Raw genomic sequence first — 17,721 nt, 5'->3', positions numbered from 1 at the left:
AGAGTCAAAATCCTAATCAAGTTTTTATGTTTCATAGTAAATGCAGTCATGCTTACCATGCCCCCACACAACAGGTTCAACAGTGTAACAAACCTCTCATAACAATCAGTTTGTAAGACAAAGGTGGCCCCCGTTAAAAAAAAAAAAAAAAAAAAAAAGACAAAGGTGGCCTATAATGTTGCCCCTGACTTACTATTAATCATCTGCCCTAAAGGGGTGGTGTATGCTATAACTGTTCTTTGACTATTACTCAGAATACCGGTATAACCACCTTTTTCCCTATCTTATTGCTACTCACATAAGGGCACTCTACCCAAAGGAAGCAGTACTGTTTCCACTGCCACAGATCTTAAGTAAGTTGAATAAAACTCAGCTTGTCCAATTTTAAAACAGACCTAAGTGATTAAATCATAAAATTGTGTGTGTCTGTGTGTGTACTTTAAACATTTTATTTTAGCTTAAACATTAAAAAAGGAATGAATTATCCAAACTTAGAATTAAGAACTTTTTTTAATGGAAGCCTGCTAGTGGGAATTCTATGCCTTATTTCTTACATAAACCTTACCTAAAATGTGTATTTATTTGAAATGCATCAAGGATTTCCATTTCTGGCAACATAGTAGGTTAGATGCCCAGACTGGATTTACTGCCTAAATCTAGAATGCTGTATAAATATTTCTTTAATATTTTTAAATTTCCTAATTTGGCACAAATGTACAGAAAAGCTATGGAAGGTAGCTCTTGACTTTCAGGTTAGCTCATAACGCTACTTTGAAAACTACAGTACTGGAGATAGGCTGTATACCCTGAGACTCCCCAATATGGAAATGTAATAAAAGAACTTTGCATGTAGCTAAAAATCCAAAAGGCTACACCTGCAAAGTAGAGCTGAATGAACAGAAAACCTACTTAGCAGAAGGTGAGAACAAGCAAACTTGCCTGCTTGACCTTGGTGCTGGTAGAAGGTAGAAAAAAAAAAATCTCTTGTAAGAATTTATGACCAAAAGCCCGCTCTTAAATGAATTTGTAAAGAAGGAAAAAGATAAAAAGGGGTGAGAAACATGGTAAATAGATTAAGAAGGCCTAACATATGTCATCAGAGTTATAGAGCCTATGTTTCCAAGATGACCATGAAAAGGAGGTACAATGATTATGTCAAAAAAAAGGCTGCAGCCCTATACAGCCTATTTGCTGCACTTAACTGCACCCAATGTATGCAAAGGACAACGTCATTAAGAAGTTCATCTTTGGGCAGCCCCGGTGGCTGAGCAGTTTAGCGCCGCCTTCAGTCCAGGGCGTGATCCCAGGGATCCGGGATCGAGTCCCACATCGAGCTCCCTATGGAGCCTGCTTCTCCTTCTGCCTGTATCTCTTCCTCTCTCTCTCTTTCTCTCTCTCTGTGTCTCTATGAATAAATAAATAAAATCTAAAAAAAAAAAAAAAAAGTCATCTTCGGAAACAAAGTAGAGGCATCAAAGACATTTCCAAAGTCCCCAAACTATATGTATAACCATATGTCACTGTGTGAGTTGTACCATTCACAACAAGAAAGTCAAGAATTAGTCTCACGATGCATGGAAGGACCAAACATGGGATTTTAAATACCCTAATTCAGACCTGCAGATGCTGCCCCATGACCTCTGCCAAAGTCCACATAAGAAGTACTTAAGATCTGAAGAAAGACTGACCCCTGAAGTGAAAAATGTTACAGAAGAAAAAAATAAGGAAAATAATAGGCATTATTCAGAAAGGTAAAATGATCAAGAATTTAACATAATTATTCAAAGGCATTTTCAGATCCAGGAAGTTCAAGGAATCCCAAGGAAAATTACAAATATTAAAATAAAATAATAAAGTAAAAAAATAACTTCAATACATTCTATAAAACTATGGAACATCAAGGGAGGGGAAAAATTTTTTTTAAAAACCAGTCAAATAAAAGATTACTTACAAAGGAAGGGCAATTTTATTTCTCAACAGCAACAGTGGCAGTCAAAACACCAAAATAATGTGATGAGAAAACATAGAATACACAGTGAAATTATCTTTCAAGAATACAGATAAAATAGACATCGTTAGATAAACAAAAAACACTCCCATCCAACTTCACCAAAAGCTTTTCATTAAAATAATTTCTAAAGGATGTACTTCTGGTAGAAAAAAATTATTTCACATGGAAGGTCTCAGATACTGAACCAAGAAAATAGTAAACAAATGTAAACAAAGATCAACTACCTAAAACAATAATTTATCTAAAACATTATTGGACTGGAATAGGAAGGAAAGGTAGGACAAACAGATCACAAGGCAAAAATAAATCTAGATCTAAATCTACCGGTATTTAAAATTCCAGTAAAAAAATATTGTCATTCAGAACAAAAACTTAATTTACCATACCCTGTTTATAAGATAAACTAAATTATAGGACCAATGAAAAGCTGAAGGATAAAAAATACTATTACCCAAAAGAAAGCTAGAACAGATATATTAATCCAAGAAAATAGCCAGGCACATAAAACTATAAGGCAAATAAGTTTTGGATACAGCCTTTCATAATTACAGAAAATTTGATTTAAGACAGACAATTCAAAATATAAGTACTTAATAGCATAGACACAAAATACATAAAACAAAAATTAACATATCTAGTAGAGAAACTGCCAAACCTACCATCAGGTGAGAGGCATCAATATGCCTTTCTCAGCAGAGAAACTGACAGGGAGTCCCAAAATAAAACCAAACCCAAATCCAAACAAAACCTAGGCAAACCATGAAAGATGTGACTAGAACAGTTAACAAGTTCATGAACATATATGTAGCACTGTACTAAACATTCTTTCCAAATGCACATGAAAACTAGCCATGTGTTAGGTCTTAAGGTTAGTATGTTAACCTTGGTTCCATAATGAAACCAACTTGGAACACTATCATAAAAATTATATTTAAAAGTTAAATATTTTGAAATTAAGAATACATTTTTAAATAATTCATGAGGCAAATAAAAGTTATTTTTTAATTAAAAAAAGCCAAAAATACTGTATATCAAATACAATCTATTAAAAATGATTCAAAAAGATTTAGAACTCACACTTTCCAATTCAAAACTTACCATAAAGCAACTGTCATCAAGCATCAAAACACCAAGTGTGGTACTGGCCAAAAGAGAAACGAAATAGAATTGAGAATCCAGAAATAAATCCATACATTTATGGTCAATTGATTTTCAAAAAGGGAGTCTAGATAATTCGATGTGGAAAGAAAGGGATCCTGCATGTCCCTCTGCCGATGTCTCTGCCTCTCTCTCTGTGTCTCTCAAGATTAAATAAATAAAATCTTTTAAAAAAAAAAAAGTCTAATATCCAAAAGATATACAGAATTCCTACAGCTATAAAAAAGACAACTCAATTTTAAAATAGACAAAAGCTCTGAATATATATTTCTCCAAAGAAGTTATACAAGTGGCCAAAAAGCATATGAAAAGATACCCAACAAAACTAGTCATTAGGAAAATGCACCTCAAAACCACAGATCCCACTTCACACCCATTAGGATGACTATAATCAAAAAGACAGACAATAGCAAGTGTTGGCAAGGATGTGGAGAAACTAGAACCCTCATACACTACTTGTGGGGCTGTAAAGTGGCACAACTGCTTTGGAAAACAGTTTGGCTGAGCCTATAAAGGTTAAGTATAGCATACAATATGAGCCCAGTAATTCTATTCCTAAATACATACCGAAATAACTGAAAAATCTGTATAGGCAAAAATTTGTATACAATGTAATAATATTCTGCCAAAAAAGGAAAGATATACTGATACTAGCTACAATTATAATAAACTTTGAAAATATTACACTAAGTGAAAGATCCTAGACAATAAAGGTCACATATTACATAGATTAAACAATTTTGGGAATATTAAAAAAATGAATTTTATACTTCAAAGGGGTGAATTTTATATATGAACTATATTATCAGTTTTTCTCTTTTTTATTTTTTTTCAAGATTTTATTTATTTATTCATGAGAGACACAGAGAAAGAGAGGCAGAGACACAGGCAGAGAGAGAGAAGCAGGCTCCATGCAGGGAGCCTGATGTGGGACTTGCCAAAGGCGGACACTCAACCCCTGAGCTACCCTACCCAGGTGTCCCTATATATCAGCTTTTAAAGAGCAAATAAATCAATTAAGCATCTAAAAATAAGAAATAGAGAATCTAAACAGAAAAATAATTTTTTAAAAATCAAAGTTACAGTTTAAAATCTTTCCACTAAAAAAAAATCATCAAACTCAGACAGATTTAAGATGTTTCACCAAAAAGTGAAGGAACTACAAATAATTACAATTAAACAAATTATTCTAGAGAATAGTAAAAAAGAAAAACATTTTCTAATTCATATCAAAATCCAACCAGGATAAGGAATGCCAATACCATTCAATGGAGGAAAAGACAGTTGTTTCAACAAAATAGTGCTGAGAAAACTAGATATACACATGCAAAAGAATGAACTTGACCCTTACATTTTATACAAAAATTAACTCAAAATAAAGTCCTAAATATAAGACCTAAAATTATAATACTCTAAGAAAAAAATTAGGGGTCAAGCTTCACGACATTGAATTTAACAATAATTTCTTGGCTATGACACCAAAACCACAGGCAACAAAAGTAAAAAACAGTTAAACTGAACTACATCAAAAGTAAAAACTTCATGCACCACAGGAAACAATTAATAGCCTGAAAAGGCAACCTATGGAATAGAAGAAAATCTTTGCAAATCATATATCTGATAAGGGTGTCAATATCCAGAACATATAAAGGACTCCTATATAACTCAGCAACAGTAACAACTACACAAGTAACCTGATCAATGGGCAAAGGACTTGAACAAACATTTCTCCAGAGAAAATACACCAATGGCTAACAAGCATATGAAAAGATCCTCATCATCACTAGTTATTAAGGATATGCAAATCAAAACTACAATGAGACATTACTTCACAACCACTAGGATGGCTAACAACAACAACAAAAAAACAGAAAATAGGGGTGCCTTGGTGGTTCAGTTGATTCAGCATCTGACTCTTGATTTCAGCTCAGGTTGTAATCTCAGGGTCATGAGGTTGAGCCCCAAACCCCACACCAGGCTCTGCTCTCAGCAGGAAGCCTGTTTCTCTCCCTCCCTCCCTGCCCTTCCCCTGTAAATGTGTGTGCTTTCTCTTTCTCAAATAAATAAATCTTAAAAAAAAAAAAGTGTTGGCAAGTATATGGAGAAATTGGAACTCTTCTGTACTGCTGGTAGGAACCTAAATGGTGTAGCTGCTATGAAAAACAGGACTATTTTTAATTCTCAAAAAATTAAAAATAGAATTACCACATTAACAACAATACCACTTCTGGGTCTATATTCAACGGAATTAAAAGAAGGGTGTAGAATAGCTATCTGTACATACATTTTCATAGCAGCATTATTCACAATAGCCAGAAGGTGGAAGCAACATACTTGTCCACTAACAGATGAGTGGATAACAAAATGTTTATAACACACAGTGGTATATTATTCAGCCTTAAAAAGGAAATTTTGATACATACTACATAATGCTAAATGAAAAGCCAGGCACAAAAAAAGATAAATACGGTATGATTTCACTTCTATGAGGTATCCACAGTAGTCAAAGTCATAAAAATAGAAAGTAGGATGGTGGTTGCCAGGGCAATGGGGAGGGAGAGATGAAGAGTGTTTAATGGGTATAGAGTTTCAGTTTTGCAAGATGAAAAAGTTCTGGAGATTAGTTGCACAACCAATGTGAATATACTTAACAAAACACTACTAAATCATACACTTATAAATGGGTAAGATTATTAAACTTTATAATAGGTATATTTTACCACAATTAACATTTAAAATGAGAGATATGATAAAAATCCAACCAGGATTACATGAGAATGGAAAATTAAGTCAATCTGACTCATGAACACTACTGTAAGAATCCTAAATAAAGTGTAAGCAAACTAGATCCAATAATTTATAAAAAAGATAATCCATACATGACTAAATTAGGTTTATCCCAGGAATGCTTAACCTAAAAATATCAATGTAATTGATATTGAAAATCAACGTAATTGACTACATTAACAAATTAAGGAGAAAAAATTTTAATCATTGCTGAAGTTAAACAAAAGCCTTTCAATACAGTTCAACATTTATTGATTTAAAACGAAGAAATAAATAAAAGTCCTAGCCAGGTAAGAATAGAAAGAAACTTCCTTAGTTTGGTAAACACCATCTTTTTAAAAAATTACAAATATCACTTTAAATGGTAAAATTTGAAAGCATATTTTTGAGGTCATGAACAAGACAAGAAACAAAACTTTGAGTATCTGAGTTATCTATGATAGTACAGTAATGATTCAGAGGTAGACAAAAGACCAATGGTACAGAAAAGAAAGTACAGAAATAAAACTATATATGAAAACTTGATGATGTAGGAAATTTCGCAAAGCGGGAAGAAATGAAGAATAATTTTAATAAACAGTGCTGGGATAACCAATTACCCATATGGGAAGAGTGAATTCCTACCCCACACCTCTCATAGAAATCAATTACTAGGAGACCTCAGGATTAAATGTGAAAGGCAAAACCATAAAGCTTTCAGCTGATAGAGAATGCCATCAAAACTTATCAAGGTATACCATGAGAATAACCAACTGAATCAATAATCAAATTACTTTAATTTTTAAATTTCCCTCTATATTTTATAAATTAATCAATTAAACAGCAAATGTGTCAAAGCAAGAATACTATGATTAAGAATATGATGCTAATGTAATAAAGAGCTGTAATGTCCAGTGACTTCACATCTTAAAAGATACATATTTATGCTCTCATTTAAGATCAACAAGTTATTGCCAAGATTTGTAAACAAGGATAAAAACAAAAAACAAAAAACCTCATGGTTCATTCAGTAGGTGTCTATATCAATGCATGTGGCTGTATCTCATTTCAAATATTAGCAATCGTGTCCATGGTAAAGTCTAAATAGTGTTTCAGGTAAGTGGGCTTGTTAATTTGACACTTCCCACCATTCCCTGAATCATATTTTTTTACCAAATGCCCAACCTATCTTCGGATGCTTCAGGGAAGAAACACAATGTATTAAGAAGGTAAGATCTCCTTGGGAAGAGTAAGAGCTAAAAAGAAAGTCGAGAGGAGAATGGACCAAATAGATAACATATTCTTAGGACTTTCAAATAAATCTGAAACTAAACGTGCCCTAGATATAATTACAAGGAACACATCATTCACTTGGGCAACTAATAACACTGTATATATGACTGAAAGGGGTGAGCTGGAAAGAACGTTCATCCCAAGATAATTTTTGTTTTACAATACAGTATGTGTCCACTATGTAAAATAAATTCATTCCCAATAATCTACCATCAAAACACCCCCCTTTTCACCCAAAACACACACATACATAGAAGGTAGATGTTTTCAACCTAAACTGTAAGCCTCTGGCTCACATGAAAACAGAATGATTTTTAACCACACACAAGCTCTAGCACTCAGATTTGTAGTTTCTACATGCTGCCCACACAGCACTTTGTGAGCATGTGATTAGGAGGAATGATGCACAATCACACCACATTCCTTCCCTCAGCTCACACATCAAGAACTTGCCCTCTCAGCTGCATTCTTCTCCAAACAGCCATGGTCACCTTAGCAACCCAATGCTCCTAATATGGACAGCTGGTCCATTTAAAGTCAGCCCTTCTTGGCAGGAAAAATGCTTGTTCTTCAAACTGGGGGAGAGAGGAGAGGTTTTCCTTTCAATACACATTACAGGGGTTGATTTAACTTGATCAGCACTTTTGTTCTGTGGCAGCAATTTGTGTCAAGTTTCAACCTATTCTGAGTTTTTGGTTTTTTGGTTTTGTTTTTCTTTTTTTAAATCTGAAAGCAAGTGGTTAAAAAAAAAAAGGCAGCTCATATGGAATTCTAAAGAAGACTGAATATGAAACAAAAAGGTATCTGAAATAACTGTATTCTTTTATAAAAAGATAAAGCTATCCACATTTTTTAAAGTTCCAATTTACTTAAATTACATTTGAAGTCTTAATACACAATAAGAAATCAGAGTCAGAAGACCTGTCTTTTTAACACCATAGCCTATTTTTGAATAACAAAAACATAGCTAAACTTCAAAGTCCTATAACTCCAATCTACTCAATAGACTATGAGTCAATCTGTGTTCCTTTATCCCACCACCTACATGTGAAATCTCTCACAATCTTTCTAAAGGATCAAATGTCAACGAGGTATTGAAAACAAATGGTTAGTATATCCAAAGACACTCCAGACCTAGAACACCCCAGGATAAAACTGGATTATTCAAAACCAAACTTGATCTGTATTTACACCACTAAAGCTGGGCCTGAACCAAATTAAGTCACTCTGGAGAAAAGATGCAGGTTTATAATACAGTTTTCCTGATTTTCATACTACAAACAAATGATCTGAGGGGAGAGGATTACTATATTCTGAAATATGTGAGATCAAACTGCTCATTCCATTCCCACAAATTGGGGATTCTACTTCTCCTATCCATCAAAACTAGACACCTAATCCTTAAGTAAAGAGGCATGTTCTAAACTTAAAAATATCTAAATTTATGGTATTTGTTCTAAATTGGTAATATTTTTTAAAGATTTTATTTACTTATTTATTTATTTATTTATTGCATGGGTTGGGGGAGGGGCAAAAAGAGTGGGACAAGCAGACTCCCCACTGAGCAGAAGTCTCACATGGGGCTGAATCCCAGGATCCTGAGATCAGAACCAGAGCTAAAGTTAGGCACTTAACCTACTGAGCCACCCAGTTGCCCCAAATTGGAAATATTTTTGAAATAATGTTCTATATGACAGTAGTGGACAAAATTCAAATTTATTAAATGCTATTTTAGTAAACCTTAAGGTTAAGTGATTATCAATAATTATTCATTGGTTATATTTTTGTATACGTGTGTTTTTAAAACTTTTTTTTATAGATCAAAGATTCCAGCATTAGCTGCTGTTTCTTTTTTTTATATAAATTTATTTTTTATTGGTGTTCAATTTGCCAACATATAGAATAACACCCAGTGCTCATCCCAGCAAGTGCCCCCCTCAGTGCCCGCCACCCAGTCACCCCCACTCCCCGCCCACCTCCCCTTCCACCACCCCTAGTTCGTTTCCCAGAGTTAGGAGCTTTAGGGTATGAGGTTCTTCATGTTAGAAACACTTCTTTTAAGCTAAAACCAGAAATTAAATCTTCTATATAGAGCAAGATATCAGTTGATAGGGTGGCAGTAGGATTAGTAAAAAGAACCTAAAGTTCACTCTACTTCAGTTTCATCATTTGTAAAAAGAGAGTATCTGTTTTACTTATGCCATCTCTCAATATAACAAAGTGAGAATAATGAAATTACTATGCCATATAAAATACTCAGAAACTAATGAAACTAGAAAAAGGGACTATGCTACCTGATACTAATTCTCTGAACTGTTATTTTTAAGAGAGTGTGGGGAGTATTCAACAATGCATGGGATACTAACTCAATATCAACTTGAAGAGTTGCTCGTCTTCCCACCAAAGATCTTATAAATACTTAAGTGGTGACATATAAATAATTACTTCTTTCAAAATGCCTCAGGATTGGCTTCACTTTTAGCAAATACAAATTCCCTTACCCCTTTCCATTCCATTACTGAATCAGTAACACATTTTCTTCTAGCCCCCAGAACTAAGTGGCCGTAAGATCTTCCTCTCACACAAACTGCTCCTCACAAGGTATCTTTAGCTTTTTCTGTCTGATGGAAGCTCTTCCCTGATCTGTTCAAGGCTGTCATTATCCTTCTTCTAAAGTTGAGGATCACTCTGTTCTCTCATAGGAACATTCTACTCTCTTCTCTCTTCATTACTGCAAGGCATAGCATCACCATGGACTTGGAGCTTCTACAGTTCCCTCTCTCTATAGTTTTTCTAGTTAGGGAATCCAAAAAAAGTTCCTTTCACTGATAATGTTACTATGGATGAAATTGTATTTCTGCATCCCAAATTTAAAAACTTGGATTTGTCCTGTTCCTACTCTGTATTAGATTCAGTAATGGGAATTCACAGAAAATACAATGTAGAGATTAATAGGTAATAGGTAACAGAGAAGTTCCAAAATATTACTGGTATCTTTGAACTATTAAGCTTTTGTGGGCTAACACTGAGACCTGAGCATTTAACACACTGTTTATAGAAGAAAAACACATGTTTTTGTTAGGGCCCACAATTCTTTCCTTTGTTTTAACAGACTCTTAGCCTTTGAAACAGATGTTTATATTTCCTCTAATCTTCCATAGCATCTAATTCCATTCTTTAGATTCAATTCTAATATTAAGAAAATGAACACAAATTGGCCTTTTCTTAAATGCTTATTTAATGATCCTTATACATTTAAGGAATTTTACAGTTAACAGTTTCATTCTAATAAATAATCGAAAGTACAATGTGCAAGTTGGACAAACCAAATTAGAGGAACACTCAGCAATGTGGCCAGATCTTAGAAATAAGGAAGAGGGAGGCAGGTGAAGGGGACTACAAGAACTGGACTAAGACCTAACATATAACTAAAATATATGAAATAATAAAACCTTTTATAAGACATAAAAGGATAAATAACAAACATATTAAAAGGTCACTTATATGGGAACTCGTTATAAAGGAAAACAGAAAAACAGTCCTTTAATGAACCAATGAAAATGGGTATGACACACACTGAAGAATATTATTAACCAATATTTCTGTACTTGAGGTTAAAAACTGATACTCCAAACACAGCCATCTTCCTTCATAAAAACAGAGTTGCTCAAAAATTTAAAATTTTTTTTAAATTGTGGTAAAGTATCTAACATAAAATTTATCATTTCAATCATTTGCTAGTAGAGTTAATAATTTTTATTAAAGTTGTCATTGTCCTTTTAATATCTTTGACTGTATAGGAGGATGATAGTATATAAATATGAATAATATCGTTTTGGTTATTTCCTACTCTAAAAAACATATGAAAATATCTGGGCTTTTATAAAAATATTTGCTGAACACTTACAGGATGGCCTTAGGGGTACCAGACACTATGATCCATCACCATTGTATCAAACATTGTATTAATGTTTAAGAATTCAAACTTCATTTGCCAAAAGAATAGGGACAAAGGTGTATGTAACAAGATCAAGTTCACTAAGATTAAATCATTTGAAATTTCTGTTTTCCCTTTAAGCATGATGGTCTAGGAAAAGAATGATCTGGATTTCTCCTGAAGTACTATTGCCTTTGAGTAGCACCCTGGAGGTTTCAGATAGTGCTACAACACATGTTCTAGGACTCCCTCCCTTAACCATCTACCAAAAGAAGAAAAATATAGGGGAAAAGCTTCACAAGAAATTTGAAAGTGAAAACTACTGAGGCATTGCTTTCTCGACCCCACCCCTGCCCCCACAAACCAATGGGTCTCTTTATTTTAACCCTTTGTTTTTAGTTATCAAGATAAAACTGACCTGAGTAATAAATCTGTGGCAATTTCAAAACTAGGTGGGAATATTGTGTTTGAGAGTACATGTTCCCCTCAACAAAAAGGATAAGAAATGAGAAAGAGTTACTAATCTAAATAATTCACTTTATAAACATTTTCCAGTTGGCAAATTATACTCAACTGCAGTGATCACTACTACCTATATCAAAGAGTTCCTGAGAAAATTTAAACAATGTAACCTCTTAAGACCAAGCAATTGATTTTAAGTTCCTGGTGTAGAGCAATAAGGACACCAACAGGTGATTTTACTATCTACTCCACTTTAACATTTCACCTTTCAGAAGTCCAAAAAGTATAACAATCTAAATCAATGATGATTTAAAATTCATTGTAAAGATGATCATTTAGGATTTTTTTTAATATCAAATGTTACTAAATATTTCACTATCTACTTAATAGAAAGTATTCCACTTTTTAACCTAAATGTAGGAGTTATATACTTTTCCATAGGTGGAAACACAGGTAAATAATCTCCCTTAACTTAAAGCCCCTAATTGAACTTCTAGGACTCCTCTACTGCCCCAAGTCATTTAGGTAATGTCCACTGAAGTAAAAGTTGGATGGGCCCCAAGGGAAGAAGAGAACTGTTTTCCTAAAATGGACAAACCTGATCCTAAGGATGCTAGGAATAAGTTCCTTAATAATGCTAGGAATAAGGATGCCATGTAAAGCAGTATTTGAGTTCCAAAGGTGACTACTTTTATCGCACTCTTTTAATCTTAACTTCAAATATAATGTACTTTGCAAATTCTGAGGTAGTAAAGGAGGAGCTAACAAATTTGTGATAATCCTATAATAATCAAGAAAAGATATGAAATAAATACAGGGAAAAGAATTTAAAACACCCAAGAGCAACTAAACCTATATTCAACTATATTTGATTTATTACTATATTAACAATTTCTTACCTTGTGGAATTCTCTTCTGAGAAAAACAGATACAATTCTGTTCCTAAAAAAACGTCAGGTAGAAAAGTTGAAATATTAGTTTCAAAACAGGAAGTCTCTGAAAAATAAAAAGTTAACAAAACGTTGATACAGTACATAGTATCATGGCATTTGGTATTATCAAAACATAAGAGTCAAATGGCTCTAATAATCAAAGTATTTTAATATTTTTATTAAAGTATTTATAAAATATATTATTTTTATTATTACAAAAACACTATTCTACTGGCTATCAAATCATTTCTTCTAGGTACATAATGATGTCTTGGCACATTTTCATATTCTAAAATATCAGTACTCAATTTGGTTTTACTCTTACCAAGATTTGATATCCTGGAGGTTTTTAGGTATAATCCATATGTCATAAAATTCATCCCTTTAAAGTGTAAAATTCAGTGGTTTTTACTATATTCACAAAATTGTGTAACCATTACCAACCACCACATTATTCCAGAATATTTTCATTACCCCAATAAGAAACCCTGTACTGAAGAGTACATTTCTATTCACAGGGAGAAACATCTGAAACAAATTTAATTTTAAAAGATATAAAAGAAGCATATTCTTCACAACACTATAATCAAAATGATTTTTAAAAAATGTATAGAACAGAGACTGGGAAGGAAAACAAATGTCCCAAAATTTAAAAAGTAGCTATATTTGGATAGTGGTATTACAGTGACTCTTTTTCATATATTTCCTCTCAAGTTATGATTTTATAATATTATCTTTATAGTTCTTAAAAAGTACAGCACAGACATACATTTTCTAGAGCTACATGCTCTAATTTGTTCTACAACCCAAAGTAAAAACAGAAATACAAGTTGACACTGAAGAAAATGTCCACTATACTTTTTGTTAAATGTTTTTCAAAATAGATAAAATAAGTATAAAGTTTAAAAAAATTTTGGCCACACTTACTAATCTGGTTGAAAAGCCACAGCTGCATCTTACTTTATGACAAATTGACTGTTTCATCACTTTTGCATCTGGGCATCTACTTCTTAATGGTCATTTCTGAAATAAAGACGTAGTCATTAAGAATGTAAGAAAAACATAAAATCTTTAAGGACAATTTTCTAAATTTTAGTGTCTATAAAAGGAACTATCAAAAAATTTCTTGAGTAACCTTTTAATAAAAAAAACATTAACAGGGCTGAGGATGAGGTGAGAGAGATGGAAAATAGGCTATCATCCCACAGGACCAGAATTATACAGTTATGTTACACATACTGAGTATAAAGATCTATAAATCCTTTAGTCCTCAATGCCTTCCACCCACCAGGTTCTTGCAATTCCTAAGATTGCCATTTACAGACTGGAAAAAGAAAAGAGGGAGATGTAGAAGAAGAGCCCCAAAACTCCACATTTGAAAACAATAAATTGATTATGCCTGATTGTCTCTTCTCCCGCCTTCATGGCCTAGAGAAAGTAAGCTCCAGAGGAGATTTTTATTGGTTTTATTTACTGGTATCTTTTGAGCACTTAAGACAATGACTGCCACACAAGAAGCACCCAGTTAATATTTATTGAAAGAACAAATAAATTGATGAGTGATATAATCTTAATTGATGAAATATTTAACCTGGTACTCTTTCAAAATGGCAAAGTCTCATAATGCCATCTCTTCCACACTTACACCATTGATATGAATGCCAACTACATCACCATTATTGTTTTTTCCCCAGTAAACTCGGCCCATAATTAAAAGACAAACTGTGGTATCAGTCTTCAAGGAACAGAACAAAGGCATATATCACTGAAATTTTATTGTTGCAATCTTTGGGGAAAACTCCCAAAAGGGTAATTGCTAGATATGCAATCTTGCTAAATACTGCTAAATGTTGCAAGTAGGTTATTTTTATTTAACATGTATGTTCTTTTAGCTGCTTGTTGTGGAGAAAGCTAGGAACACAAGAAACTCTTTTACATGGAATAAAGTTGACAGTTCTCAAGAACAACATTCAAGGAGACCAGTAGTAGCTCTCTATTTCTCTTGCTATACCTGAATTAATATTCCATATGATGCTACAATTTTGTTTTTTTTTTTAAAAAAAAAGGGGAAGACTACAAATATAAATACAGACTTGGGGTTTTTTTCTTTCATAAGAGAAAAAACAACGTAAGGATAAATTGAAAGCATTTTTAAATGGTTATCTACAGAGAAAAGAGAAAACAGAATGTAAGGGACAGGGCTGGAAGTTAGACTTCTCAGACCTTGTTTTGCAGTTTTTATGTTAGAGACATGTTTTAAGATCAAAGGAACATCAAATGACATGTTGAACATTAAAGTGGTAATGACTCCCACTGATTCAAACATTAAATATATTTTTTTCTCTTAAAGATTCATTTATTTGGGATGCCTAGGTGGCTCAGTGGTTGAGCATCTGCCTTTGGCTCAGGGTGTGATCCCAGTCAGGGATCGAGTCCCACATGAGGATCCCTGCAGGGAGTCTGCTTCTCCTCTGCCTATGTCTCTGCCTCTCTCTGTGTCTCTCATAAATAAATAAAATCTTAAAAAAAAAAAAAGACTTATTTATTAGAGAGAGACAGAGAGCATGCAAGCGGAGGAAGGGGCAGAGGGAAAGAATAGCCAAGCAGACTCCCACTGAGTGTTGAGCCCAACATGGGGTTCGATCCCATGACCCATGAGATTAAGACCTGAATGAAACCGAGAGTCAGATACTAAACTGGCTGAGCCACCCAGGCGCCAGTGAAACTTAAATATACTTTTAAAAATCATGGCCATCCCTTGTGGTTGCTATAGCACTAACTTATTATTCTGAAAGTTGATAAAGAGAAAGAATCAAGCACTTACTCTGGCTTTTTTTTTTTAAGATTTTATTTATTCATGAGAGAAAGAGAGAGGCAGAGACACAGACAGAGGGAGAAGCAGGCTCCATACAGGGAGCCCAACATGGGACTTGATCCCAGGACTCCAGGATCACGCCCTGGGCCCAAGGCAGGCACTAAACCGCCAAGCCACCCAGGGATCCCTTATTCTGGCTTTCTTATATGGAAAATACCCTTGAGTAGCCAAGCAGTCAGTAGGTGAAAACTCTTTTTTATAGGACTCCAAATTATAAATGTAGAAGGAATGATAAAATCAGAAAATCATCACTTTGTAACATCTAATGAAATACTGGATCTAAAAAATGATCAGTGGTTGCTAAAACCATTACGTAAAAGACTAATGGGAAACTTTATAATGGATAAATCAAGTAAACAAAATTTGAATCCAGTGATTAAACTTAGTATCATTTAAAAATGGGTCAATCCAACACTATATGCAGAAATATTCATCACTACCCATTCAGGGCCCATCCTAGGAGCTCCAGTTTCAAAAGACAACCATAATGTTACCACTTTTAACACTCTGACCACGACAGTCCACAGCACCTGAGTTCTCAAGTGCAAGTTCCCTATCTGATCTCTCAGCCTCTCCCTTTGCTCACCTCATTAAGTCAGTCAAATTTGTCACATCATTCCATTCTTCCACTCAAAGCCTCTATACTTGAGCCCATCTCACTAGTCTCAAAGACAAAATCCCTCACAAAGGCCATAAGGACCATGATCCATTACTTCCCTCCCACATCTCTGGAATGTCATCTCCTACCAGTCTCTCCCTTGTTCACTCCATCCCAGCCACACTGGCCTCTTTCCTTTCCTTAAACACTTCAAGCACATTCTCACTTCAGGGCCTCAGGACTTGTCTTTCCCTCTGCCTGGAACACCAGCTATCTCTTATTCCTCCTCCATTTCCTCTAGGACTTGGTTTTTACAAGTTATCTCATCATGAGATTCCTTGTACCACTGGCAAGCCCAAAATATCTGCCTCAGATTTTCTTATCTGGCAGAGAATATGTAAGAAGAAATATTTTGGAGATGATAATCATCTGAAATATGTAAGTCACCAATCACCGTATCTTTGTGTCTAAACATCTATAGAACTAACTCTACAGTCCCTTTTAAAAGATTCTTTTTTTTTAAGATTTTATTTATTTATTTATTTATTTATTTATTTATTTATTTATTTATTTATGAGAGACAGAGAGAGAGAGGCAGAGACACAGGCTGAGGGAGAAGCAGGCTTCCCTCAGGGAGCCTGATGCAGGGCTCAAACTCAGGACCCCAGGATCACAACTGAGCCAAAGGCAGATGCTCAACCACTGAGACACCCAGATGTCTCCCCTTATAAAACATTCTTTAAAAGATTCTCATGGTCCCAACTTCAAAGAATTAATAAAGATATAGCCACCATAGTGCTTTTTTTTTTTTTATTTTTGGTTGTGGTTTTGTTTTTAAATCATCTGTACTATAACTCTAGGAAGGGGTGGTAAAGGATTTGAATTAAATGAGTCCCATTAAAAAACAACAACCTGCAAAATAAATGGCCCTTTCCTCCCATTCCTTTAGGGACTTCTCTTTGGGTTTACATTATAAAGTTCCAAGTAATCTCGGGAAAAGTTTAAATTTGCTTTCAAATTTGTTACCTTTAGGCACCATGACCACCAGAAAGAATCAAAAGAACTCACTAACTCTAACATGACTAGACTAGCTATGACATGGTAGGGATGTTTGAACTTAATTATTTTTCTTTAAATAAACAAACTCCCCTGGGCTAAAGCCTACTCTGCCTTTTAAACATCCTGTGGCTGGCAAGCTTCAGAGTCTTAAGAGAGATAGCCAGGGGACAGAGAAAACAGCAAGTATGACTCAGTGATCACATTTAATAGTCTCTGAAGACCAAAACAAAGATACCAGTTCTGGCAAGAGATCTCTAGAATTGCCCTAAAACTGACTTATCCACATACCTTTCATCTGAACAATCTATTTTCACTTAGTTTAAGGTTCACAAAGCACTTGTTATGTGCCTATCAGACCTTAGGTACAAAAATAAACCAACAATATAAGAAAACAATCAGCAGGGGTTCTAAGGGTTGGATGATGAAATTTAATGTTAAAATCTGCTTTGTTTGGGGAAGTAATACAAGTCTTGAGTATTTTTGTGCAGAAATACCCCCCACTCATTTAGAAATCAGACTTTAGCAAGTTCAACCACTTCAAAGAAGGCTTGTGATATTAAAGTAACCTTTCTTGAGCAAACTTTTTTTTTGAGAGAAAGAGAAAATCTGTGCACACAAAGTGAGGGGATG

The 17,721-nt window shown here is 34.2% G+C and overlaps 1 protein-coding gene across 8 annotated transcripts in view; it reads right to left on the bottom strand.

Moving 5' to 3' along the window:
* FRS2 (fibroblast growth factor receptor substrate 2) overlaps window positions 1-17,721 on the bottom strand; it is a 111,679-nt gene that overhangs the window by 47,408 nt on the left and 46,550 nt on the right. For 3 of the 8 annotated variants that reach the window (XM_055328418.1, XM_055328425.1, XM_055328424.1), the window contains exons 2-4: window positions 13,487-13,582; window positions 12,527-12,623; window positions 3,110-3,152 (exon numbers count right to left, since the gene is read on the bottom strand). The gene's annotated coding sequence lies outside the window, so the exon portion shown is untranslated. The remainder of the gene's footprint in view (window positions 1-3,109; window positions 3,153-12,526; window positions 12,624-13,486; window positions 13,583-17,721) is intronic. The other 5 variants (XM_055328419.1, XM_055328420.1, XM_055328422.1 and 2 more) reach the window with 3 other exon arrangements.

Source organism: Nyctereutes procyonoides, unplaced genomic scaffold, assembly GCF_905146905.1.
Source record: "Nyctereutes procyonoides isolate TBG_1078 unplaced genomic scaffold, NYPRO_anot_genome, whole genome shotgun sequence".
Taxonomy (NCBI): Eukaryota; Metazoa; Chordata; class Mammalia; order Carnivora; family Canidae; genus Nyctereutes; species Nyctereutes procyonoides.
The sequence above is the reverse complement of the archived record's forward strand: the minus strand, read 5'-3'. Positions and strand labels throughout refer to the sequence as shown.